Source organism: Thalassophryne amazonica, chromosome 4 (genome assembly GCF_902500255.1).
Source record: "Thalassophryne amazonica chromosome 4, fThaAma1.1, whole genome shotgun sequence".
Classification (NCBI taxonomy): Eukaryota; Metazoa; Chordata; class Actinopteri; order Batrachoidiformes; family Batrachoididae; genus Thalassophryne; species Thalassophryne amazonica.
This window is the reverse complement of record NC_047106.1, coordinates 78,503,997-78,530,111: the sequence shown is the minus strand read 5'-3', so window position 1 is coordinate 78,530,111 and position 26,115 is coordinate 78,503,997. Positions and strand designations below refer to the sequence as shown.

Sequence of the window (26,115 nt, the reverse complement as noted above, 5' to 3'; positions counted from 1 at the left end):
TTGTCACTCCCAAATGGGTAGCGAATTTTGGCTTTTTTTGCCCATTTGGGCTGATTCAGATTCATTCATGCTCCATTGTACTAAGTGTAATGGGGCCCTTAACTGTGCAGCTTGTTCTTCAAGAAGTACTTCCCTTCATCCAAGTGAAAGAAGTCACTAGGATGAGCATCAGAAGTGGTGAGTGCCTTGTAAAATTGTAGCTGCCAGCTACATATGTAAAAATATAAAATTAATGCATATACAAGTACTTTCAGTTGTATAATGTTTGGACATCCAAATTAGCATTAATATATAAATTAAATGAAACAACCCTGACTAATCATCCTTCCATTTCCTGTTGTCTGATGTAACTGAAGTAGAAATATGACATAGAAAGACTTTTGTATTTGCCAGCTGTCTGTACAAGTGATTAAGTTTTGCTTTAAAGGGAGATTGAAATTTTGTAATTCATTGTCTGTACTGCATTTCTAAAGCACTCTTCCTTCTGATGCATATGCTCAAAGTGATTTGCAATCATGTGTCACATTGATATGAGGTGAAAACCTTTCAGTGCAAATGTAAACCTGAGTAAACCATGGGTGGACTATAAAGGTCTGGAGAAGGAAAAACAATTTAACCAAACGAAATAGATATGCCCAGAACACAAATTTTAAAAAAAGTAGTAGCAAAAAAGAGACTGCATATAAAAATGAGAAAATCATATACAAAACTGTGGATATTGCACAAAAACAAATATTGCACTCAACTGTGTCACGTGACATGTTTATTTGGTTCCAGTGGTATTCAAAGCTCTCACAGCAGTTGGGTAGAAACTGTTTTTCAATCTATTTGTACTTGCTTTAATGGCCCTGTGCCATCTGCCTGATGGCATTAGCTCACACAGAGTGGCCTGGGTGGGATGAGTCCTTTAGAATGGTGTTGGCTCTCCTAAAGAATAAGAGCCATGAAGGTCCCCCACTATGGGTAGAGGGCACCCATTGATCTTCTCTGCCATTTTTTAATCCTCTGGAGCTCTTTCCTGTTTGCCACTGTGTAGCTGGTAAACCACGTACAAAGGCAATATGTGAGGATGCTGTCCATGGTAGAGTAGTAAAAAAAAACATGAGCAATGTCTGGTTTGTGTTTTTCAATTTCAATTTATTTTCATTTATATTGCACCAAATCACAACAGAGTTGCCTCAAGGCGCTTCACACAAGTAAGGTCTAACCTTACTAACCCACAGAGCAGCAGTGGTAAGGAAAAACTCCCTCTGAGGAAGAAAACTCAAGCAGACCAGTCTCAAAGGGGTGACCCTCTGCTTGGGCCATGCTACAGACATAAATTACTGAACAATTCACAAAACTAATATACAGGAAATGCAGTTGGTGCACAGGACAGGAAGGTCTCCAGCACAAATACCACACCCATCTCTGGATGGAGCGGCACCTTAAACATAGAGAAAAAAAAAAAACAGAATCAGGCATCAGAAAGACAAGAAATACAGTATAATTTGCCAGCATTAAACACCTGAGATTTTTGTGAAAATCCCAGCAAGGTCACCAGCTGGTCTGCAGCAGTCCTTTTTGAGGGTTCTCCTACCTCTGTCCAGCAGACATCCAGAGTTCTTTCCAGCAGGAACTCTGGGAGATTATTTTTCTTGCTTGTGTAAGTCCCTTTTCTTTCCATTTTACCTAAAACTTAGGGACTTTCAGACACACCATGTTCCACCTGTTTCATGAAGCTAAAACAAGCATATTTGGTGAATCAGCACTCTTGGAAATGACATGTTGGAAAAAAGAGTTCTACAGTCTGTTGTGGCATCTTGTTGAATTGTTAAAAGTGCCAAATTTCATAGTTTTTTTTTTTTTTTTTACAATAGGTGAAGCTTGATTATACTGTCAATATATAAATTTGTGAATCATTTATTTGAATACATATGTCTGAATGGTTGTCTGCCTGGGCGGTTGACATTCAGGTCCGAAAGTGGTTCTGTCAACATCTGTGGTATTGTGGATGGAGTAAAGCGCAGCACCAGTGCACACTCTGAGACCTGACTATTTGAATATTATATGTTACCAAATTCTACTGACACAAGGAAAATTATTTTTACAAGTTAAATCACAAGTAATTTCAAGGCATTATGCTTTAAAATACAATTTAAAGAAGCAATGCATCAGCATTTAAAAAATGCAATAGCAAAAAGAATTACAATAAATCATGTACTACATAAAACTAAAGTCTAAAAAAAGGGCCTCATAAGCACATTGCTTTTTTCTACCCTTCCCTGAAAGTTGTGTCATCCCACAAACTTTGTAACGTTGTAGTTTCAATTTATCCTTACTTCACCCTTTTGTTTTGTCTCACTTGGGGAAAAGCAGCTGGAAATGGGAGACGCAGTGCAAGAGAGAGGTGGTGGTGGAACAAGAGAAGAACAAGGTGAGCCAGATAAAAGTAGGACAACAATGTTGATGCAGTAATTAATGTAATTAAGGAGTTCATTTTTCTCTCCCACAACTTCTGTCGTCACCCCTTGTCACCCTGCACACTCGTTAACTTCATCAAATGTGACATTGCAGGCCTGAGATATGGGAGGTGTAACTTTCAAGAGCCACACATTTTGAACATGTGTTGTTTTGTGAGCGCATGAAAAAGTTTTACAACATGTGAATGTTGCCATGCATGTATTTTCTCCAATTCGGTTTCATTCCTGAAAAAGTATAATTTCTATGTACCTGCCCAGGTTGTGACCACAGACTTGTGGCTTCCCTACGTGTATCCACTTGATGACCCACATACTGCCTGTATGGTTTTCTAAATATCATTTGGCAAATTTATCTATGGTGTATGGCCATATTTCAAGAACAGATTCTTTTGTTAGAGGACTTTCAGACAGCGACCCAACTGATCTGAGTGGAAAGTTGGATTTCTTTTGTGATTAGGCAATAAAAATTGCTCAACTTGCTGACATAGTCATTGAAGCACTGTGTTCCCAACCTGCACAATGACCCACTGCAGTCATGGAAAGTGATGGCACTGTGGTGACATGGAACTTGTTGCCCATGTTGTTCCCCATGGTGTAAAGCTCACTGTGCAAGTGTATTTGGAGATATGTCCAACTCCATTTTAGCATTTATTTAATCTGAGTGCAAAGTAAATAGCCAGGTTGCAGTAGTTGTTTGTTGTCACTTGTTTAACCCTTTTAGGGTCTTTGTATTTTTGTTACACAGGGAGTCATGCTGGGTCTGGTGGACCCATTGCATTTTGGGGCTTTTAATTAAACATAATCACACTTTTTTGTTAAAATACTCAGCATATGTTTACTTCATTCCAATTGCAAGTAATATAAACAACACGTTATGACCCCTTCACACACAGAGCACGAATAATCCAATCCAATCCAATCCACTTTATTTATATAGCACATTTAACAACAAAATGTTCCAAAGTGCTGCACATACAGTAGAATCACAATAGATAAAACCCCAATAGTCAAGAAATAAATTAAAAATAAGAAAATTAACAATAAAAATAACTAAAATGTGCAAGATAAATAAATAAATACATACAGCATACAAAAGATAAAACTAATAAAATCTACCAAAATAAAAACAAAACCAATAAAACAGAGGACCACACAACTCACGCAGTGTTAAAAACCAGAGAATAAAAGTGGGTCTTCAGACGAGACTTCAAACACTCCACTGTGGGGGCTGTTCGGACATGGAGGGGCAGAACGTTCCAAAGTCTGGGGCCAGCCACAGAAAAAGCCCTGTCCCACCTGGTTTTAAATCTCGTCTTGGGTACCACGAGCTGGAAATGGCCCTCAGACCTCAGAGCACGTGCCGGAGAGTAAATTTGTAGGAGGTCAGTGATATATTGAGGGGCCCTTCCATTCAAAGTTTAAAAGACAAACAATAAAATCTTAAAATCAATTCTAAAATTAATAGGAAGCCAGTGCAAAGATGCAAGAATTGCAAGAATTTATGTGCTCATGCTTCCAGGCTCCTGTTAAAAGTCGCGCTGCAGCGTTCTGGACTAACTGCAACTGGGAAAGAGCCTGTTGGCTAATAATAAAGTGCGTTACAGTAGTCCAGACGACTTGAAATAAAAGAGTCAAAAAGGTTGAAAGATAGAAACAGTTTTACCTTTGATAAAAGACGAAGATGATAAAAGCACGATTTCAAAACACCATTGATTTGTTTATCAAATTTAAAATCGCTGTCTATCGTGACACCAAGGCTGGTGACCTTGGGACGTACAAAATCCTTAAGAGGTCCCAAGTCAACGAGGGCACTTCCAAACAACATAACCTCTGTCTTGCCCTCATTAAGTTTCAAAACATTCTGTGACAACCAAGCCCTGACGTCACACAGACAGTCAAGTAGGGGTGTCAGGGGGCAAAGGCTGTTTTTAGCGATAAGCATGTACATTTGACAATCATCAGCATAAAAATGGTAGGCCACAATAAGTAGGAATCAGGGCGAATCGCGGTGAAACAGCCTGAATGAGCGAACCCCGAAAACATCGAGCCGACGTCGGGAGGGACACACGGTCGGGCAAGTGTGAATGGTCCTGCTGCGACAGTTTCATTGCATTCAGCTGGTTCAGGTGACTTTATTTGTACCCGTAGGTAGATTTGACTTGCAACAAACAGAAAAGGGCATCCATGTTTGTCAGGCACAACAATAACAATGAAAACACTGAACAAAAGTATAACACAGACACAACCGGGCACTCACAAGCTTAGTAAACCACTAAAAACAAGCATCAGGAGAAACCACTAAAAGATTGCCAGCATAAAAATTGATGCGCAAAAGGCAAATAAATAAATAAATATATAAATATGTGCAAACCCTGCTAAGATTTGTTCAAATGCACAATTGCCTCTGGAATAAAACTGGAGTGGTGTGGGTCCACACACGCTGGAGTGTGTGGACCCACATTGCACAGCTGTTGCGGAGAAAAAAAAAGCTGGAATGTGTGGAACCACATTGCCCTGCTGTTGTGGAGAAACAAAAAATAAAAACTACACACCATGATAAAAACACCACAATGTCCAATATTTAATCTCTCTTATCGAGCAGACAATACAAGTATGATCCCTCTGTGCCTCTGTATATGACCCATGGTCACAGGCGTACAGTCATGAAATGACATGAATAAAGCAGTGCACTCTTATTATGTCCAGCCGGGTATATAAATAATTACTACAATCACTGGACACTGATAGATTAGATATTGTTGTAAATTAGTGGTAATCACTGAGTTGATAGAACTGGATAATAAGTAAATGGGTGTTTGAGAATGTCACGGCCCTGGCCCGTGTGGGGGTTAAGTAGGGGGTTTTACTTCTTTGCCTCCTTTTGCTGTGCCTCCTCTGCTTTTTGTGCAGGTGTTCCTGATTGTGACCCTATTCCTGATTGTGGCTCTGCCCACTGGTTGATAGCAGTGATTATTAAAGCTGTGTGTGGGAGTGCTAGGGAGGGCAGGTCCATGCCTGCTCTCCACTATCACCGCCGCGAGCACCAGGGCCATTCCAGCGGGCCCTGCAGCCTACGCCAGATGTTTTTATCTGTTTTATCCTTTTTTCTAATAAATATTGTTAAAACATTTGGTCTGGTGCGTGGTCTCCACTCTTTTGTTGTGACTCTTCGAGCTGGGTTGTAACAAAATGGGGGCTTGTCTGGTGACCTTGGTAGAGTATGTCCGTTGTCGTAATCGGATTTTATTGAGTGCACGGATAGTTGGGTGGCATTGTATTTCTGAATGAAACTTTTCCCACGCTTGATTGACGTGTGGCTGGGTTGCCATATATGCTTTGCTTTTGCACTCGAGGTGACACGGAGTGCTGCGCAGTTGGAGGAGAAATTGTTTTGTTTTGTCAGTAGTTTTTTTCTAAGGCCACAAAGGTAAATGTATGATTTGTAATGTGCATTAATGTGAAAAACTGAGGATTTTCCTTGTAGGTCTTAGGCGGCTTTCTCATAAGGAGATTGACTGGGGGGGCAGAGACAAACGCAGGTTGCAGCATCCCTCACCTTTTTCCCTTCATTGGCTTGGGATGTGTCAGGGCCATTACGGCCGCTGTGAGTAACACGTAAGTCCCACCACCACGCTTCCAGAAGACTAGGGAAGAGCTAGCTAGGGATTTTTGGTGGAAGGATAGTGGAGATCCTCTCTTTTATTTTGGTGTAACATTGCAAAGTATCATTTAAGCTTCTGTGGTTTCAGGTAGGTTTTTTCTAATTTGTGTTACAATGGACAAAGTAATGGGAGAGTTTGTGGGAGTTGCCATCTGTGAGTGGTTTGGATCTTTGTACTAAACAGCAGTTGGCTTCCATTGGAGAGTTTTATAAAGTGGATGACAGAGATTTAAGGAAGGATTTGGATTGTGTTAAAGGGAATTTGAAGGCAGCATTGTTGGAGAAGAGTAATGTAGCTGCAGATGAGGTTAATTCTGCTTTAATGTTTAAACAAATGTTACCAAAACATATGTTACAAATGGAGAGGGAAAAATTGGCACTTGAGAGGGAGAGACTTCAGTTGGAGCAGGACAGGTTAAGAATGGCTTCTGAAAATTTGATTTTACAAAGGGAGTTTGATTTGGTATCCAATCTGTGCCTTGTTCCTAAGTTTGAGGAGAGTGATCTGGATACATTCTGTGCACTTTATGAGAGAGTGACTAATTTGAGGGGCTGATCAGGTTATGGTGCAGTCTGTCTTTACTCAAGCAGCATATTCAGCTTTGAGTAAACGTGAGAGCCAGGAGTACAAAACTGTCAAGGAGGCTGTGTTAAAAGCTTATGAGTTGGTTCCAGAAGCCTATAGACAGCATTTTAGGTCCCAGAGGAAGGGTGAAAGGCAGTCCAGTGTTGAGTTTGCTAAACATCTGTGCAAACATTTTAGTAGGTGGTGTTCTGCTTTAGATGTCACTACTTATGAAGAGCTTTGTGACCTAACTGTACTTGAAAAGTTTCTTGACTGTGTTCCACCTGAAGTTGCTACTCACTTAATCGAGAGGGGAAAAGCTACTGTATCTGAGACAGCTACTATTGCTGATGAGTATATTTATAAATAAAGGGAAAAGTAGGAGTTGCACTCTCTCTGATTTTTCCACTGCTAAATCTGTGAGTCATTCAAAGTTTGTTAGGTTTCAGCCTACTAGGCCAGGTCGTTTTTCTAAGTGGAAAGGGTCATTGGAAGAGTGAATGTCCTGTTTTGAGAAGCAAAGTGTTGTGGCTGGGGGGGCCTGGCTGCCTTTTGTTTCTGTTTTCTGTCCTGTCTTTTGTTTTTCCTTCCAGGTGGCTTGCATTTGGGACTGAGTGGCTGTGTAGCTGAGTTTATCAGGACCTCACCCTGATCACCTGAGGCTGATCACCTGCGGCTCGTCAGGACTCACAGCTGTGGTGCATCTACAATGGATTGGAACATGGTGGCATTTAAGACTGGAGTACACAGTGTGTATTTGCCAGAGACTCGACCTTGTGACCAGACGGGTGAGATCGTCGTCTCGGGAGCCATCTCATCATCAGTGGATGCAGAGAACGTCCAGGTTTGATGCATGGTCTGTGAAAGAGGAGGGGGTGAGGTCTCACGCTCGTCAGCACACTTCCTGAGGTACATTAGATTTTGTGACTAACATTTATACAGTCAGTAAATGTGGTGTCCCTCACACCTTATTATATTGAGCTGTATGTTGGTCGTGTAATCAGCTTCCGCTGCAGTGAGTTTGTGAACTGGATGTTCCATGCCTGCAGGGTGGGAAGCTGATTAGTAATTAAGCCAGGAAGTGTTTGCTGTTTGTGCACCTTTGAGCGTTCTCTCTGTGTGTTGAGTGTGGACTCACATAATGATTCCTTCTTTCACAGACTCGGTTTGTCGCGGCCACCTGGGGGGTGTCGGCGGGGTCCTTGGGTCCGAATTGGTTCTGGCTCCGGACTGTTAGCGCTGCTGGGAGCGCACCGCAATCCACCACGCCAGACCGCGCACTTTTATATTTTTTCACATCACTGTTATGTTTATTAAACTCTGTTATCCTTTGTACCGTGCTCTGCTTATTTTATACTGGGTCCTTCAAACGCTGGTCGGTTCTCCGGGCTGCGTCCGACACATAACACAAAGTTGGTACTTTTCCTAAAAATGTTAAACCTGCTGCGTTTACAGTCTGAAGTGAAGACTCCACAGTTTCATGTGCTAAGTCTAAAAACTGCTCTGGTTTGGAGGCATTTCTTTCAGATGGTTTTGTGTCACTTTGTGGTAATGGTTGGAAAGCACCAGTGAGGATTTTGAGGGACACCGCAGCAACTGATTCCTTCATTCGAGCTTCGGTTTTACCATTTTCAGAGGAGACTGATACAGGTGACTGTGTTATTGTTAGAGGTGTCAGTTTGGTCTCCCTGAGTGCACCTTTGCTCAAGGTTTTTCTGACTTGTGGTCTTGTTGATGTTCAGGGCATGGATGTCATTTTGGATAATGATTTAGCTGTGATAGAGTTTGGGCTTCTGATTGACCTGTTAAAGTTTCAGCTCAAAACAAGGAACCAAGGACGGTTATGAGCGGGACTTTCCAGAAGTGTTTATGGCTTGTGCTGTCACCAAGGCTAAAGCTAAGTCTGACACTGTTAATGATCCATTTGATTTTGAACTTAATTTTTTCGTACTTGAGTCACGTAATCTCTCAGCAGGAACTGGTCACTGAGCAGAGAACGGATCCATCCTTGAGTGCACCGTTCGACAAAGTACACTTTTAATTTTAATTTCAAAATATCAATTTGGCTGGCATTGCATTTTGTTCCAGTTAACATTAAAATGACTTTTGCAAAGTTCTGAGGAATTCCATTGAGATTTAGGGGTGCCACCTAACACATGGACTTTTGTGAAATTTCAAAAAATGTGTGATTTTTAGTCTAATTGACAAAAGATTGACCTAGAAATGTTGAATACAGTGAACCTTTATACAGTAACATGTTTTATAGGGTTATCAAAGTAAAAGTTGTTTGTTTGCCCTTTTGGCAACTTGGGCATTTCTCAGAATTCAATTTTCAAGATTCTCCATTTTTTCCTAAAGACAAAATGAATGGAGGTCAATGGGACATGTTCACGTGGCCTTACCCTGAGTTTTGTGCAGCAGTGATGGATGTGGGACACACATATAAAGTTTAATTGACTTTATTGTTAAATACAAGGGGCGATACTGGACACCACCTCCATTGTGCACCCTACACTGGGACATCACGCTAACACCGATGCTCAGCAATGTGCGCCAGTTGGAGGAGCGTCTTACAGTGGTGGTTGGAGATGAAGAGCAGCTAAAAATGCTTGGTGTCCCGGCAGTATAAGAAGCAGGCCAATGATGCATGTGTGGTGATCATTGCCAGTTGACAGGCAAGTTGCTGCAAGACTGGTGCTGCGCTGACCAGGATGTCAACATGGCATTTCAATTTCAATTTAATTTCACTCATATAGCGCCAAATCACAACAGAGTTGATCAAGGTGCTTCACACAAGTAAGGTCTAACCTTACCAACCCCCAGAGTAACAGTGGTAAGGAAAAACTCCCTCTGAGGAAGAAACCTCAAACAGACCAGACTCAAAGGGGTGACCTTCTGCTTGGGGCATGCTACAGACATAAATCACAGAACAATTCACAAAACAAATATACAGAAAATGCTGTTGGTGCACAGGACAGGAAGGTCGCCAGCACAAATACAACACCCATCTCTGGATGGAGCTGCACCTTAAACAGAGAGAAAAAAAACAGAATCAGGCATCAGAAAGACAAGAAATACAGTATAATTTGCCAGCATTAAACAACAAGAAAACAGAAGAAATACTAAGGTGATCGCCGGCCACTAGCCCTAAGCTTCACTAAAAGACCTAGAATTTAGGTAAAGCTGGGGCCGCGGCACACTCCGTTTCCTAATAAAATGAATTAAAAGAGTAAAAAGCATAAAACAAAACTATATCAGTATGCTAACCATACGAAAGGGAAAAAAAGTGAGTCTTAAGTCTGGACTTGAAAGTCTCCACAGAATCTGACTGTTTTATTGATGCAGGGAGATCATTCCACAGAGCAGGGGCACGATAAGAGAAAGCTCCATGACCTGCAGACTTCTTATTCACCCTAGGGACACAAAGTAGTCCTGCACCCTGAGAACGCAAAGTCTGGGCCGGTACGTAAGGTTTAATTAGGTCTGCTAGGTAGGGAGGTGCCAGTCCATGAGCAATTTTATAGACTAGTAGCAGAACCTTAAAATCTAATCTCACTGGGACAGGAAGCCAGTGAAGGGCTGCCAAAATGGGTGCAATGTTGTCGAACTTTCTGCTTTGTGTCAAAAGTCTGGCTACAGCATTTTGAACCAATTGGAGAGCCTTAATGCTAGACTGCGGTAAACCAGAAAATAGAATATTGCAGTAGTCCAATCTAGAAGAGATAAACGCATGAATCAGGGTCTCAGCATCAGCCATAGACAGGACGGGACGAATCTTCGCTATATTTCGCAGGTGGAAGAAAGCAGCCCTCGTAATATTTCGAATGTGGAGGTCAAAGGACAATGTAGGATCAAAAATTACCCCAAGGTTCCTCACTTTGTCAGTATGATGTATGACACATGAGCTTAGGCTAAGTGTTAACTGGTCAAATTGATGCCGATATCTCACTGGACCAAGAACCATCATTTCAGTCTTATCAGAGTTTAAAAGTAGGAAGTTTCTAGACATCCAACGTCTCACTGGTGCAAGGCAATCTTCTAAGGATTTAAGCATTTAACACCACTGCACCAAGACCGGTCATCTCAGAGCAGCCTGCATTGCCATACAGCTCTCACTGGGCCGACCACTGCTTTGGTCTGGGTGGCGGCAACAAATTGATGAGGTCCTCCTGAACCAGGTTTTCACAGACCTGAAGGTGGAGTCATCATGCTCACCAGAGGTTAGCTTGTTCACATGTCTGAGCGAGAAATGGAACCTGTTAGCCCCAGCAGCCAATGGTCCCAATACATTCCTGGAAACACCAAGCAACCACTTCTGTGCAGGTTACGTGCTAAGCTTGTCAGGTGCATAAAAGAAGTGACTGCCCACAAGCGAGGTGCCTACTGTGAGTTTGTGCAGCTGTGTCTTCTGTTTCTGGATGCAGATGGTGACGAGCAGACTGCAGTGACCTTCCAATGACTGGGAGTGCTCCACAAGGCACGATGGATGGCCAAGCTGCTCTATATTCTCAAGCTGGCTTGGATGGAGCAGCACATCACATTGCTTCCCCAGGGCACAATCACCACACGGCAAGAGGTATCGAAGATTCAGGCATTTGCCATTTTCATCACACACATTTATGCAAAGTGGTGGTTACCTGCGAGAAAGCTGTAGATGCTGCCTGGAATGACCTGACACTCTACCACCACCTGCAGGCATACAAGGCTGTAGATGAGAGCATTATGGCATCAGCGATCAAGGCACTGGAGAGGCATCGCTGGTACCTGACAGGTGAGATGCTACCCCTGGCTCTCTTCAGCAGCAAGGTGCCCAAGGATGACAAGTGTGCACTTCTCAGTGCGATGTTGGAGCACAAGAACACTGATCTCCTCATTCACATCCCTGAGCAGCACTTTGGCAAGCCAAAGTTCCCCACCGTCTTGCCAACCACCTCGCCAATAAGATAAGAAGATAAGAAAAGCCTTTATTCATCCCTCAATGGGGAAATTTCAGTGTCACATCGCAGCATAGAACAGTAGGAATACAAGGGCATGCAACAAAACAACAAGCATCTCTCAAATGTCAAAAACAAGAACCAAAAAAAGCACTGAGTGCCAGGTAAAGCTGAGGCTACCATTGTTCAGTTCAAAGGATTGTTGGTTTGGGATGCACCAGCTGCACATTGATCCAGAATTTATGTCTCTCGATGTGAAGGAATGGGCGACCAATGCTGCATTCAAAAAAAGTGAGGTCAATGTATGTGCATTGAACGTGGTCAATGAGTGTGCCAAGCGCGGTGTCAAGCTCACGTCCAACTTCGCTGCAGTGGCCAGAAAGGAGCAGCACCTGCAGAATGTGCTGCAGGCAGTTGAACATGACTGCAGCTGCTGCAAACGCAAGCTAATCCCTGAATAGGACAGTTACTCTGGGGTGGTGGGTGGGGAGACATATCTGGGGGGAGATACACTGGCTAGGTTCAGAGTTTAGGTTCCATTTCCTCTCTCTTTCTCCCTGGTGATATCAGTGAAGTAGACTCTGGCACAGACTGAGCAATTAAGTTTGAAGTTTAGTTAGTGTTACCATTAGGCTCTGTTAGTTGCCAGTGAGTTAGCCACTAGAGAGGGTTTGTTGTTGTCAGTGTGTCAGTATCGCCCCTTGTGTTTAACAATAAAGTAAATTAAACTTTATATGTGTGTCCAACATCCATCCCTGCTGCACAAAATTAAGGGCAAGGCCACGTGAACATGTCCCATTGACCTCCATTCATTTGTCCGATAGACAAAATGGATGGAGAATCTTAAAAGTTGAATTCTGAGAAATGCCCAAGTTGCCCAAAGGGCAAACAAACAATATTTACTTTGATAACCATTTAGAACATGTTACTGTATAAAGGTTCACTGTACTCAACATTTACAGGTCAACCTTTTGGCAATTAGACTAAAAAATTCACATTTTTCGAAATTTTACAAACGTTCAAGTGTTAGGTGGAACTCCTATAAATCTCAATGGAATTCCTCAAAACTTTGCAAAAGTCATTTTAATGTTAATTGGAACAAAATGCAATGCCAGCCAAATTGATATTTTGAAATATTTAAATGTGATGCACCCTAATAGACACTGAGAAAACACTGCAAACACTGCATGAGAAAAGATGCTCACATGTTGACATTTCTCGAAAATGGTTCAGGGTGGTAAGTGATTGGTTCATGCATAGTGGCAGGAGAGGAACCTGGAGGTGGAGGCATCGGAGTCATTGGTGCCGCTGTGGGCTGACTGGGTGAGGATGTAACTAGAGCTAACTGTGTCAAAGGTGCCGTGATTCATGAGTCAGACTGTACTACCTGTTGGGTTAAGGCTGACATTTGGTTGATCAAGGTTGAAATCTGTCGTTGCTGTTGGTTCACTACTGTTCCCTGCGAGCTGAGGGATAACTGACTGGGTCTGCTTCTGCTGAGTCCAGTAGGTGGCCAGGAAACCCCTGTTATGGTTAAAACCAGAGAACAGTTTAGGACTCAGTTTGCAGGGAGCCAACAACAAGAGGTGAAAGGAATAATAATTTATTGACAAGAAGTGAAATTGTGATAAATGTACAAATACATGAAGCAAGGCACCGGACGGAGGAGATGATGACCCAAAGCTGTAGCATGGACACAGAGAGGACTTGTGACCTTGCCAAAAAGATGTGTCTGCATCAGTTAATAGTCTCTGGTTCCCTCCCATGCCGGGGTAATGATCAACGTTCTGGCACAATTTTATAGACAGCAAGACTTTAGTGTTATTGATAACTGGCCTTCATTTTGGAGCCACCGTGGCTTGCTGATGCCGGACGGTGTTCACCCTACTGGGGAATGCGCTGCCATCTTGTTTGCGAACATAGATTGAGCTTTACAGGCAGGGTAACATTAGGACTTTACAGCAGGCCATGGAGCAGGTGATTAGAGACCCTGCAGACTTATGATGAATGTGGATGTGGAATCCATTAGATTACTGGGAAATTGGTGCAAAAAAATCTACTATGGTGATATTTCAGTTCATGTGGCAGGGATGGAAATTTGTCCAGTTTGTTGTGTGGGCCGCTGAAGTGGAGGTACTGCTGGCCACCACCAGAGGGCGCCCTGCCTGAAGTGCGGGCTTCAGGCACGAGAGGGCACATCCGCCCCAGGAGCAACCGGTAGTGGCAGCTGTCACTCATCATCAACGCCAGCTGTCACTCATCAACCACCACCACCATATAAGCCGGGCAGCTTCTCCACCTCACTGCCGAGATATCAACTACCCGAAGGTAAATTCTCAGCCGTGTTTGTGCTGAACACACATTGTTTTTCTCTTGCAATTCTGATTGTGTTTGCAGGTGTTCGCTTGCTACTTACAGCCGAGTTCGTGGATGGTGAAGAAATGAACGGATTTCACTTCTTACTCCAAACTGCAATAAAGTAGGAGACTAACCTTGCATGACTGTGAACTTGTGATTGAGGTGGAGGTGTTATTCCCACCGGACTGCAGAGAGAGAACATTTTTGCTGACTGTTTGCTGGGTGTGTGCACACACACCCACCATTAACTGTTTCTGCCTCCTGCCAGCAGTACCAGATCTGACAGCTGGAGACGGTGGCCACCTGGGGACTCAGGACTTGGCGACTCTGGCGTGCTTCAGATCCGTTGGCAGTGGAAATCGTGTGGGACCCGACTCTTCTCTGGACAGACGTCTTCTATCCTCGAGCCTGCCCACACGTCACCTCTGTATATTGACTAATAACAAATTCTGTGATTGTCTGTATTTCGTTGTGCACATTCATAACATTAAATAGTTACCTTTTGGCTCATCTATTGACCGTTCATTTACGCCCCCTGTTTTGGGGTCTGTGTCACTACACTTTCCCAACATGCCATAGGTATTAAAGGCACTGCGCTGCGGTGGTTTGAATCATATTTGTCTAATAGATTACAATTTGTTCATGTAAATGGGGAATCTTCTTCACAGACTAAAGTTAATTATGGAGTTCCACAAGGTTCTGTGCTAGGACCAATTTTATTCACTTTATACATGCTTCCCTTAGGCAGTATTATTAGATGGTATTGCTTAAATTTCATTGTTACGCAGATGATACCCAGCTTTATCTATCCATGAAGCCAGAGGACACACACCAATTAGCTAAACTGCAGGATTGTCTTACAGACATAAAGACATGGATGACCTCTAATTTCCTGCTTTTAAACTCAGATAAAACTGAAGTTATTGTACTTGGCCCCACAAATCTTAGAAACATGGTGTCTAACCAGATCCTTACTGTGGATGGCATTACCCTGACCTCTAGTAATACTGTGAGAAATCTTGGAGTCATTTTTGATCAGGATATGTCATTCAAAGCGCATATTAAACAAATATGTAGGACTGCTTTTTTGCATTTACGCAATATCTCTAAAATCAGAAAGGTCTTGTCTCAGAGTGATGCTGAAAAACTAATTCATGCATTTATTTCCTCTAGGCTGGACTATTGTAATTCATTATTATCAGGTTGTCCTAAAAGTTCCCTAAAAAGCCTTCAGTTAATTCAAAATGCTGCAGCTAGAGTACTGACGGGGACTAGAAGGAGAGAGCATATCTCACCCATATTGGCCTCTCTTCATTGGCTTCCTGTTAATTCTAGAATAGAATTTAAAATTCTTCTTCTTACTTATAAGGTTTTGAATAATCAGGTCCCATCTTATCTTAGGGACCTCGTAGTACCATATCACCCCAATAGAGCGCTTCGCTCTCAGACTGCAGGCTTACTTGTAGTTCCTAGGGTTTGTAAGAGTAGAATGGGAGGCAGAGCCTTCAGCTTTCAGGCTCCTCTCCTGTGGAACCAGCTCCCAATTCAGATCAGGGAGACAGACACCCTCTCTACTTTTAAGATTAGGCTTAAAACTTTCCTTTTTGCTAAAGCTTATAGTTAGGGCTGGATCAGGTGACCCTGAACCATCCCTTAGTTATGCTGCTATAGACGTAGACTGCTGGGGGGTTCCCATGATGCACTGTTTCTTTCTCTTTTTGCTCTGTATGCACCACTCTGCATTTAATCATTAGTGATCGATCTCTGCTCCCCTCCACAGCATGTCTTTTTCCTGGTTCTCTCCCTCAGCCCCAACCAGTCCCAGCAGAAGACTGCCCCTCCCTGAGCCTGGTTCTGCTGGAGGTTTCTTCCTGTTAAAAGGGAGTTTTTCCTTCCCACTGTAGCCAAGTGCTTGCTCACAGGGGGTCGTTTTGACCGTTGGGGTTTTACATAATTATTGTATGGCCTTGCCTTACAATATAAAGCGCCTTGGGGCAACTGTTTGTTGTGATTTGGCGCTATATAAAAAAATTGATTGATTGATTGATTGATTGATATCTCGGCCAACGTCATGGATTCCGAGGGGCGTCAACCATTGGCTGAACTACCAATGGAAGACCAGGGTGCACAGGCGCGAGCAGGAGACATGGTTGGTGAGTTGCAGCATATCCTCACTGCCTTCACTGCTCGGTTAGATTTAATGACCGAGCAGAATGTCATACTCAATCGTAGGATGGAGGCTCTCACTGCACAGGTGGAAGTGCGCACTCAGGGCGCGGCTGCAGCTCCTCCTCCTGCGGCCCTGGTGCCAAGTATAGACATTCCAGTGGTCGTTCAACGAACCCCCTCACCGTCCCCTGAAGCATACATAAGCCCCCCGGAACCGTACGGAGGCTATGTGGAGACGTGCGTGGACTTCTTGATGCAGTGTTCGCTCGTCTTCGCACAGCGTCCGGTGATGTACGCGTTGGACTCCAGCCGGGTGGCTTATGTGATTAATTTGCTTCGAGGTGAGGCACGCGCCTGGGCTACGGCGCTCTGGGAGCAGAATGCACGGCTCCTAACCACATATACTTGGTTTGTGAGGGAGTTCCGACAGGTTTTTGATCACCCTAACAGAGGCGAGACCGCTTCAACAGTGCTACTGTCGTTGCGACAGGGGCGCCGGAGTGCAGCTGAGTATGCAGTCGACTTCCGCATTGCGGCTGTGAGGTACGGCTGGAATGCTGCTGCACTCCGCGCCACCTTTGTAAACGGACTGTCGTCGGTCCTTAAGGAGCACCTGGTGGCTAAGGACGAGCCGCGGGATTTAGACGGGCTCATCGACCTGGTTATATGATTAGACAATTGGTTAGCTGAACGTCGTCGGGAGCGAGACGAAGGACGTGGCCGGGCACGCGCCATCCCTCTCCCTTCCGGGTCCGAAAGGGTTCCGCCCTCCCCACGCTCCACGGCCTCAGCGCTCCGTGCGGTTGCAGCTCCCCCTGCTGACGATGCTATGGACACGAGCAGGGCTAAATTTACAGCATCCACTAGACAGAGGAGACTGGCCCGCGGGCAGTGTTTTTACTGTGGCTCATATTAAGGATGTACGTCAGGTCCTGCAGCGGTTGTTGGAGAACCGGCTGTTTGTGAAGGGCGAGAAGTGCGAGTTCCACCGCACTTCTTTGTCCTTCCTGGGGTTCATAATCTCCTCCAACTCCGTCACCCCTGATCCGGCCAAGGTTGTGGCGGTGAGAGATTGGCCCCAACCAACAAGCCGTAGGAAGCTGCAACAGTTCCTCATGTTTGCAAATTTCTACAGGAGGTTTATTAAGGGCTACAGTCAGGTTGTTGGCCCCCTGACAACCCTGACCTCCTCTAAGGTCCCCTTCACCTGGTCGGATCGGTGCGAAGCCGCGTTTAGGGAGTTGAAGCGCCGGTTCTCGACTGCGCCAGTTCTGGTGCAGCCTGATCCAAACCGCCAGTTGATTGTTGAAGTGGACACCTCTGACTCAGGGATAGGAGCCGTGCTGTCCCAGAGCAGGGAGTCCGATAAGGTTCTCCACCCCTGTGCCTATTTCTCCCGCAGGTTGACCCCGGCTGAGATAAACTATGACGTGGGCAATCGTGAGCTCCTTGCGATGAAAGAGGCTCTTGAGGAGTGGAGACATCTGTTGGAGGGAGCTGCGGTGCCATTTACGGTTTTCACGGACCATCAGAACCTGGAGTACATCCGGACCGCCAAGCGTCTGAACCCCAGGAAAGCCCGCTGGTCATTGTTCTTCGGGCGTTTTGACTTCCAGATCACCTACTGCCCCGGGACCAAGAACCAACGATCCGACGTCTTGTCCCGGGTTCACGAAGAGGAAGTCAAACCCGAGCTGTCAGTTCCAATGGAAACCATCATCCCCGAGTCCACTGTCGTGGCCACCCTCACCTGGGACGTGGAGAAGACCGCCTGGGAGGCCCTGACACGGAACCCAGACCCAGGAACTGGCCCGCAAAACAAACTGTACATCCCACCAGAGGCCAGGGCTGCCATTCTGGACTTCTGTCATGGTTCCAAGCTTTCCTGTCACCCAGGAACCGTGGCAGTGGTCCAGCAGCGCTTCTTGTGGGCGTCTATGGAAGCCGACGTCCAGGAGTACGTCCAGGCCTGTACCACCTGCGCCGGGGGCAAGGTAGACCACAGGAAGACACAAGGACCCCTCCAGCCGTTACCTGTGCCACATCACCCCTGGTCCCACATTGGTCTGGACTTCGTCACGGGTCTCCCACCGTCCCAGGGCAATACTACCATCCTCACGATAGTGGACCAGTTCTCCAAGGCGGCCCACTTCGTGGCCCTCCCGAAGCTCCCAATGGCCCAGGACACAGCAGACCTCCTGGTCCACCATGTCGTGCATCTGCATGGGATACCAACTGACATTGTCTTGGATCGTGGTCCTCAGTTCTCCTCTGAAGTCTGGAGGAGTTTCTGCAGGGAACTGGGGGCCACCATGAGCCTCTCGTCCGGGTATCATCCACAGACCAACAGACAGGCAGAGTGGGCGAATCAAGAACTGGAACAGGCCCTCCGCTGTGTGACCTCCGCGCACCCGGTGGCTTGGAGTGACCATCTGGCCTGGATCGAGTACGCCCATAACAGTCAAGTATCTTCAGCCACCGGCCTCTCCCCGTTTGAAGTATGTTTGGGGTACCAGCCCCCGTTGTTTCCTGTGGTGGAGGGAGAGGTCGGTGTGCCCTCGGTCCAGGCCCATCTTTGCAGATGTTGTCGGGTGTGGCGCACCGCCCATTCTGCCTGCTGAAGGCCCAGGCCCATGCAGACCGCCGGCGATCCCCGGCCCCTGCATATCAGCCTGCGCAGGAGGTGTGGCTTTCCACTAAGGACATTCCCTTACAGGTGGACTCCCCCAAATTGAAAGACCGTTACATCGGACCATTCAAGATCCTCAAGGTCCTCAGTCCTGCTGCAGCGAAGCTTCAACTCCCAGCTTCACTGCGGATCCACCCGATCTTCCACGTGTCACGCCTCAAGCCACACCACACTTCACCCCTCTGCACCCCCGGACCGGTGCCGCCTCCTGCCTGGATCACTGACGGGGAGCCTGCATGGATGGTTCACAGGCTCCTGGACGTCCGTCGGAAAGGCCGGGGGTTCCAGTATCTGGTGGACTGGGAGGGTTATGGTCCCGAAGAATGCTCCTGGGTGAAGAGGAACTTCATCTTGGATCTGGCCCTCCTGGCCAACTTCTACGCCCGTCATCCCGACAAACCAGGAGGCGCCTGTTGGGGGGGGGGGGGTCCTGTTGTGTGGGCCGCTGAAGAGGAGGTACTGCTGGCCACCACCAGAGGGCGCCCTGCCTGAAGTGCGGGCTTCAGGCACGAGAGGGCGCATCCGCCCCAGGAGCAACCGGGAGTGGCAGCTGTCACTCATCAACCACCACCACCATATAAGCCGGGCAGCTTCTCCACCTCACTGCCGAGATATCGACTACCCGAAGGTAAATTCTCAGCCGTGTTTGTGCTGAACGCACATTGTTTTTCTCTCGCAATTCTGATTGTGTTTGCAGGTGTTCGCTCGCTACTTATAGCCGAGTTCGTGGATGGTGAAGAAGTGAACGGATTTCACTTCTTACTCCGAACTGCAATAAAGTAGGAGACTAACCTTGCATGACTGTGAACTTGTGATTGAGGTAGAGGTGTTATTCCCACCGGACTGCAGAGAGAGAACATTTTTGCTGACTGTTTGCTGGGTGTATGCACACACAACCACCGTTAACTGTTTCTGCCTCCTGCCAGCAGTACCAGATCTGACAGCTGGAGACAGTGGCCACCTGGGGACTCAGGACTTGGCGACTCTGGCGTGCTTCAGATCCGTTGGCAGTGGAAATTGTGTGGGACCCGACTCTTCTCTGGACAGACGTCGTCTGTCCTCGAGCCTGCCCACATATCACCTCTGTATATTGACTAATATCAAATTCTGTGATTGTATTTTGTTGTGCACATTCACAACATTAAATTGTTACCTTTTGGCTCATCTATTGACCGTTCATTTACGCCCCCTGTTGTGGGTCCGTGTCACTACACTTTCCCAACACAGTTGATACTGTGGCCTGTTTCCCCAGATGTGTCCATAAAAATCATAGAGGGATATACTTTGCAAAGTTAATACCCATTACTACATTGGGATGACGCTGAAACTGAGGATGCCGCTGGCTGTTTCGGCAGTATCAAATATTTTGTTTCTGCTACCTACAACCTGCGTGGAATGTCTCAAACCTAAACCTACTTCCAGGCATCATATATATGCTACTCTGGAACCACCCTGAAATCTAAACGGTCCAACTATCAACCCTAATGAGGTCCTTAGCCTGGGTCTAATTAACATAAGATCACTGTCCTCAAAATCATTGCTGATTAATGATCTAATTATGGATCATCACTTAGATATGATTGGGTTATGTGAAACCTGTCTTAAACCTACAGCTGTCCTCCACTTAAATGAGGCCTGTGCACCAGTGTACACATTTAATCACGTCCCTCATGATGTGAAGCAAGGCAGGGGTGTTGCTCTTATTTATAAATCTAGGTTTAGTCTATTAGTTGTTGGGGGTTACAAATATAATTTGTTTCAACATCTGATTCTCCACTCTGCCCACGACGTTATGTCTTGCCAAGGTCAGAAGAATAAAAATCAGCCGTATTACTTTGTCACTGTATACAGACCTCCTGGCCCATACTCTGAATTCTTATATGAATTTGGTGAGTTCATCTCTAACTTGTCAACAAATGCAGAAAACATTCTGATTATTGGTGACTTCAACATTCATTCTGATCTCCTCTGCAAGTCATTTATGGAAATTATGCATGTATAAGGATTCCAGCAATGCATTCAGGATTTAACACATATTAGTGGAAATACCCTTTATTTGGTTCTCACACGTGGTATTGCTGTGACAAATATTGACATCATGCCTCTTGCATCCATGGTCTCTGATCACTCACTTATTAGGTTTACAGTTTTGCTGCTGTATTTAGTGGAACAGCAACCTTATTTATCATTGCGGCGACACATCAACTCCTCAACTACAACTGAAGTCGAAGCAAGACTGCTTGATATCTTAGCTTTAGATTTGGAAAATGCCCAATCAGTAGACAGTCTTGTGGACAGTTTCAACTCAAAATTCAAATTTCAAACTCAGTTCTCAAAACTATACTCGACATGATTGCACCACCTATATTAACACCATGCTCCCCAAAACACAGTCACCATGGTTCAATGATTACTTGCGTGACCTCAAGCATAAGGCTAGAGGTCTAGAACAAAAATGGCATAGTTAAAAATAAGAAGTATTCCACCTCACGTGGCGTGATGCTATCTTAGAATATAAGTATGCACTACTGGCTACAAAGCGGGCCTATTACTCTGATTTGATCAACATACCAACAAACGGGACCATACCAATCCACTGTTCATTAAATTGAAGATATTAAAACTTTATGATATGATTTCATTCAAGACTGTTCAATTGATGTACAGTAGTGTTCAGAATTATAGTAGTGCTATGTGACTAAAAAGTTTAATTCAGGTTTTGAGTATATTTCTTTTTGTTACATGGGAAACAAGGTACCAGTAGATTCAGCAGATTCTCACACATCCAACAAGACCAAGCATTCATGATATGCACACTCTTAAGGCTATGAAATTGGGCTATTAGTAAAAAAAAGTAGAAAAGGGGGTGTTCACAATAATAGTAGCATCTGCTGTTGACGCTACAAACTCAAAACTATTATGTTCAAACTGCTTTTTTAGCAATCCTGCAAATCACTAAACTAGTATTTAGTTGTATAACCACAGCTTTTCATGATTTCTTCACATCTGCGAGGCATTAATTTTGTTGGTTTGGAACTAAGATTTTGCTCGTTTACTAGTGTGCTTGGGGTCATTGTCTTGTTGAAACACCCATTTCAAGGGCATGTCCTCTTCAGCATAAGGCAACATGACCTCAAGTATTTTGACATATCCAAACTGATCCATGATACCTGATATGTGATATATAGGCCCAACACCATAGTAGGAGAAACATGCTCATATCATGATGCTTGCACCACCATGCTTCACTGTCTTCAATGTGAACTGTGGCTTGAATTCAGAGTTTGGGGTCATCTCACAAACTGTCTGCGGCCCTTGGACCCAAAAAGAACAATTTTACTCTCATAAGTCCACAAAATATTCCTCCATTTGTCTTTAGGCCAGTTGATGTGTTCTTTGGCAAATTGTAACCTCTTCTGCACGTCTTTTATTTAACAGAGGGACTTTGCGGGGGATTCTTGCAAATAAATTAGCTTCACACAGGCGTCTTCTAACTGTCACAGCAATTACAGGTAACTCCAGACTGTCTTTGATCATCCTGGAGTTGATCAATGGGTGAGCCTTTGCCATTCTGGTTAGTCTTCTATCCATTTTGATGGTTGTTTTCCATTTTCTTCCACGCATCTGTTTTTTTTTTTTTTGTCCATTTTAGTTTTCCCCTCTCCAATCACCTTTTTATTCAAACTACGCTGTTCTTCTGAACAATGTCTTGAACGTCCCATTTTCCTCAGGCTTTCAAAGAGAAAAGCATGTTCAACAGGTGCTGGCTTCATCCTTACATAGGGGACACCTGATTCACACCTGTTTGTTCCACAAAATTGACGAACTCACTGACTGAATGTCACTCTACTATTGTGAACACCCCTTTTCTACTTTTTTTTACTAATAGCCCAATTTCATAGCCTTAAGCGTGTGCATATCATGAATGCTTGGTCTTGTTGGATTTGTGAGAATCTACTGAATCTACTGGTACCTTGTTTCCCATGTAACAATAAGAAATATACTCAAAACCTGGATTAATCTTTCTAGTCACATAGCACTACTATTATTCTGAACACTACTGTATAAAGCAAAAAATAAGCAATTACCTGTTAGAATTCAAGAATATTTTACGCAAAGAGAAGGAATGTATAATTTAAGGGGTTTGTATCATTTTAAAATGGCTGGCACTAGGACAACCAGGAAATGCTTCTGTGTCTCCATTTATGGTCCTAAAAAATGGAATAATCTACCTGTCCAGATATCAACCGGTTCAAATATTTATACAAAGAAATGGTATTCTCCAAATATGTATTAGAGGAAAGTGGATGAGTTGTGTTGTATGAAGGGCTTTTCTTCTGACATATGTAGATGGTAACCAGCTTGTATTGGGAGGTGTTGGGAAATATTTGTTTTCTTTTAATTGTTATTGTGAGCTGCTGTTCAGATTTTGTTTAGAAATGAATGCGTATGAACAGGCACATATGCCTGATTTGATTTGATTTCATGGAGTGGTGTAGGAGTTGATAAGCTTTGCTTCTGCCTCCGTCTTTAGGCACTGTGTACATTATTTTTTTCTTACGGTCTTTTTTTTTACTACTTTGTTTGAGTTTTGTTGTTGTATATGAGTGAAATTTTGTTGCATGGGTGTCTTATAAAATCAAATTCAATTCATATTCAAAACAAGCATAACTCAAACTTCTTGTTCGACATGGTGGCAACACTTATTCATCGACAATCACCTGTAAGTTGCTCTCTTTTTGCAGCACAAGATTTCTTGGATTACTTTGAGAAGAAAATAGAAGACATTAGGTTAAACATGACCCAGCATGCCTTAACCCAGCCACTACACCCTGCTATTGAGGTGGGTGCCATTACTGAGGTATTACCTAGATTTACAGAATTTGATAGTATCTCACTAGGCGTGCTGACAAAGCTCATAACATCTACAAATAGCACAACCTGCTTATTTGATCCTATACCAACAAAACTGTTTAAGGATCTGTGGCCCACTCTTGGGCCGACTGTGCTGGAAATGATTAATCTCTCATTAACTTCTGAATCTGTTTCTAAATGTTTCAAATCTGCATTGATTAAACCATTACTTAAGAAATCTGATCTTGACCCTAGTGTATTGAAAAACTATAGGCCGACATCAAATCTATCATTTTGCTCTAAAATTCTGGAAAAAGTTGTTTCACGGCAGCTCATGGACTACCTTACCAATAATAATCTTTTTGAGCCACTGCAGTCTGTTGTTGTTGTTCATCCGGCTGCTCCTGGTTTTGTCCGGGGTCGCCAGAGCGGATACAGCCAGATCCGCATTGGTAAGTGGCACAAGTTTTATGCCGGATGCCCTTCCTGACGCAACTCCAGCTTTACCTGGAGAAACACACACAATCGCTGGTGTTCCAAGCCACTGCAGTCTGCTTTTAGAAAATATCATCCACAGAGACAGCTCTGAGTAAAGTGGTGAATGATCTTCTGCATGCAGTGGACTCAGACACCACTGCGGTTCTGGTGCTGTTGGATCTAGGTGCTGTGTTTGATACCATGGATCATCATATTCCACTCGATAGGCTGGAGAATAATGTTGGGATTATTGGGAGTGCCCTTGCGTGGTTGGTATAACTGATGATACTCAGTTATACATGCTGATAACTGCTGGTAATCTTATCCACATAAAATCCTTTGAAGATTGCCTTGCATCAGTGAAAAGCTGGATGTCTAGCAATTTCCTACTTTTAAACTCTGATGAGACTGAAATGATGGTTCTTGGTCCAGTAAGACATCAACATTAATTTGAACAGCTAACGCTTAGCCTAGGCTTGTGTGTCATACATCACACTGACAAAGTGAGGAACCTTGCGGTAATTTTTGATCCTACGTTGTCCTGAGACCCATTCTGTCTATGGGTGATGCTAAGACCCTGATTCATGCATTTCTTTCTTCTAGATTGGACAAATGCAATGTTCTATTTTTTTTTACCACAGTCCAGCATTAGGGGGTCTCCAATTGGTTCAAAATGCTGCTGCCAGACTTTTGACAGGAAGCAGAAAGTTTGACCATGTTACACCAATTTTGGTGTCTCTTCACTGGCTTCCTGTCCCTGTGAGATCAGTCTAAAGTCTACATAGTTCCGCCTCAACCATGTTGCATTGGGGGAGCCGCTGAGGACATTTGGCTCACAGTGGTGTTGCATTGGGAGGCCCACTCAGGCCATTCTGCTCGTAGTCGTGTTGCATTAAGAGGCCACTCGGGACATTTGGCTCACATCGTTTTTGCATTCAGCCCCCACTGGGAGTACTCAGGTGCATTCTGGCACATCTGTGCCACATCCAGGGCATTTAGCCGGTTCTGTATTGGCTGGCCATTGCGATATGTCGGCCGACCCCGTTCAGGTATTTCGAATGCTGATACTGCAGTCAGACTGCACTTCAACCGCCATTCCAATGTTCCCCACCTCAACAGTGGGGCTGGCCATGTGAATGTGTCCGACTGTGTGGGATGCACTCAAGAATGCTGTACAAGGATTTCGAGTGTGACTCAAACTTGCCCGAATGTAGGTCATACATCCATTCATGCGGCATTCGGCCTCAATCGGCCACTAGTGTGATGGAGAGATGTGTTCAGGCACGATCGAGACATTCGGCCAGGATTCGACGTGCCAGAACATTTCAAACAGCCCCTTGAACACTCTCCAAATGCTTTGAATCGCATTTTCATGCTGTACGAATATTAGGATTTCGAATGCACCTCGAATTTGCCCGAATGTGGATGGAATCCTCATTCATGCGGCATTCGGGCTCATTTGTGCTAAGTGTGATGGGGCATTACACCTGCACTGTTGTGCAATGTGCTGTTCTGTGCCTGGTGGAAATTCAGGCTCCAAAAGATGATTCTGAGCCAAAACTTTAGAATGTCAAATTTTATTTCCCTTGCACATTATAGAAGACCTATGCAGATTGCAAACAGCCTGAAAGTTGGTTGAAATGTGTCTGCAGTTTTTTTTTTTTTTTCTGTACCGGATCCATATTAGTACTGCACTGGATATCCTGAAATCTACTTTTGTCATTTGTGTCATATCCAGATCAAGGTGACCTAAGCAGAGCAGCAGAGAATATACTTAATAGAAGGAAGCCTGAATAGAAATTGAACAATTTATTTAACAGTGTTCATGACAAATAAGTATAGATGTATGTCACAGCCTCCTCTCCCAATGGTGGAGTCTCAGACAGTGGAGCAGCAGTGGATTTTAAAGGAACATGGCAATCTCTCTTGATTGGCCACATCACCAA

At 44.4% G+C, this 26,115-nt stretch overlaps 1 long non-coding RNA gene across 1 annotated transcript; it reads right to left on the bottom strand.

Moving 5' to 3' along the window:
• Positions 1 to 787: 787 nt before the first annotated feature.
• LOC117509205 lies at positions 788 to 18,509 on the bottom strand. The gene is made up of 3 exons (XR_004560311.1): positions 18,498 to 18,509; positions 14,712 to 14,714; positions 788 to 927 (listed from the first exon to the last, which is right to left on the bottom strand). It is a non-coding gene; the product is annotated as an uncharacterized LOC117509205 (long non-coding RNA).
• Positions 18,510 to 26,115: the final 7,606 nt, after the last annotated feature.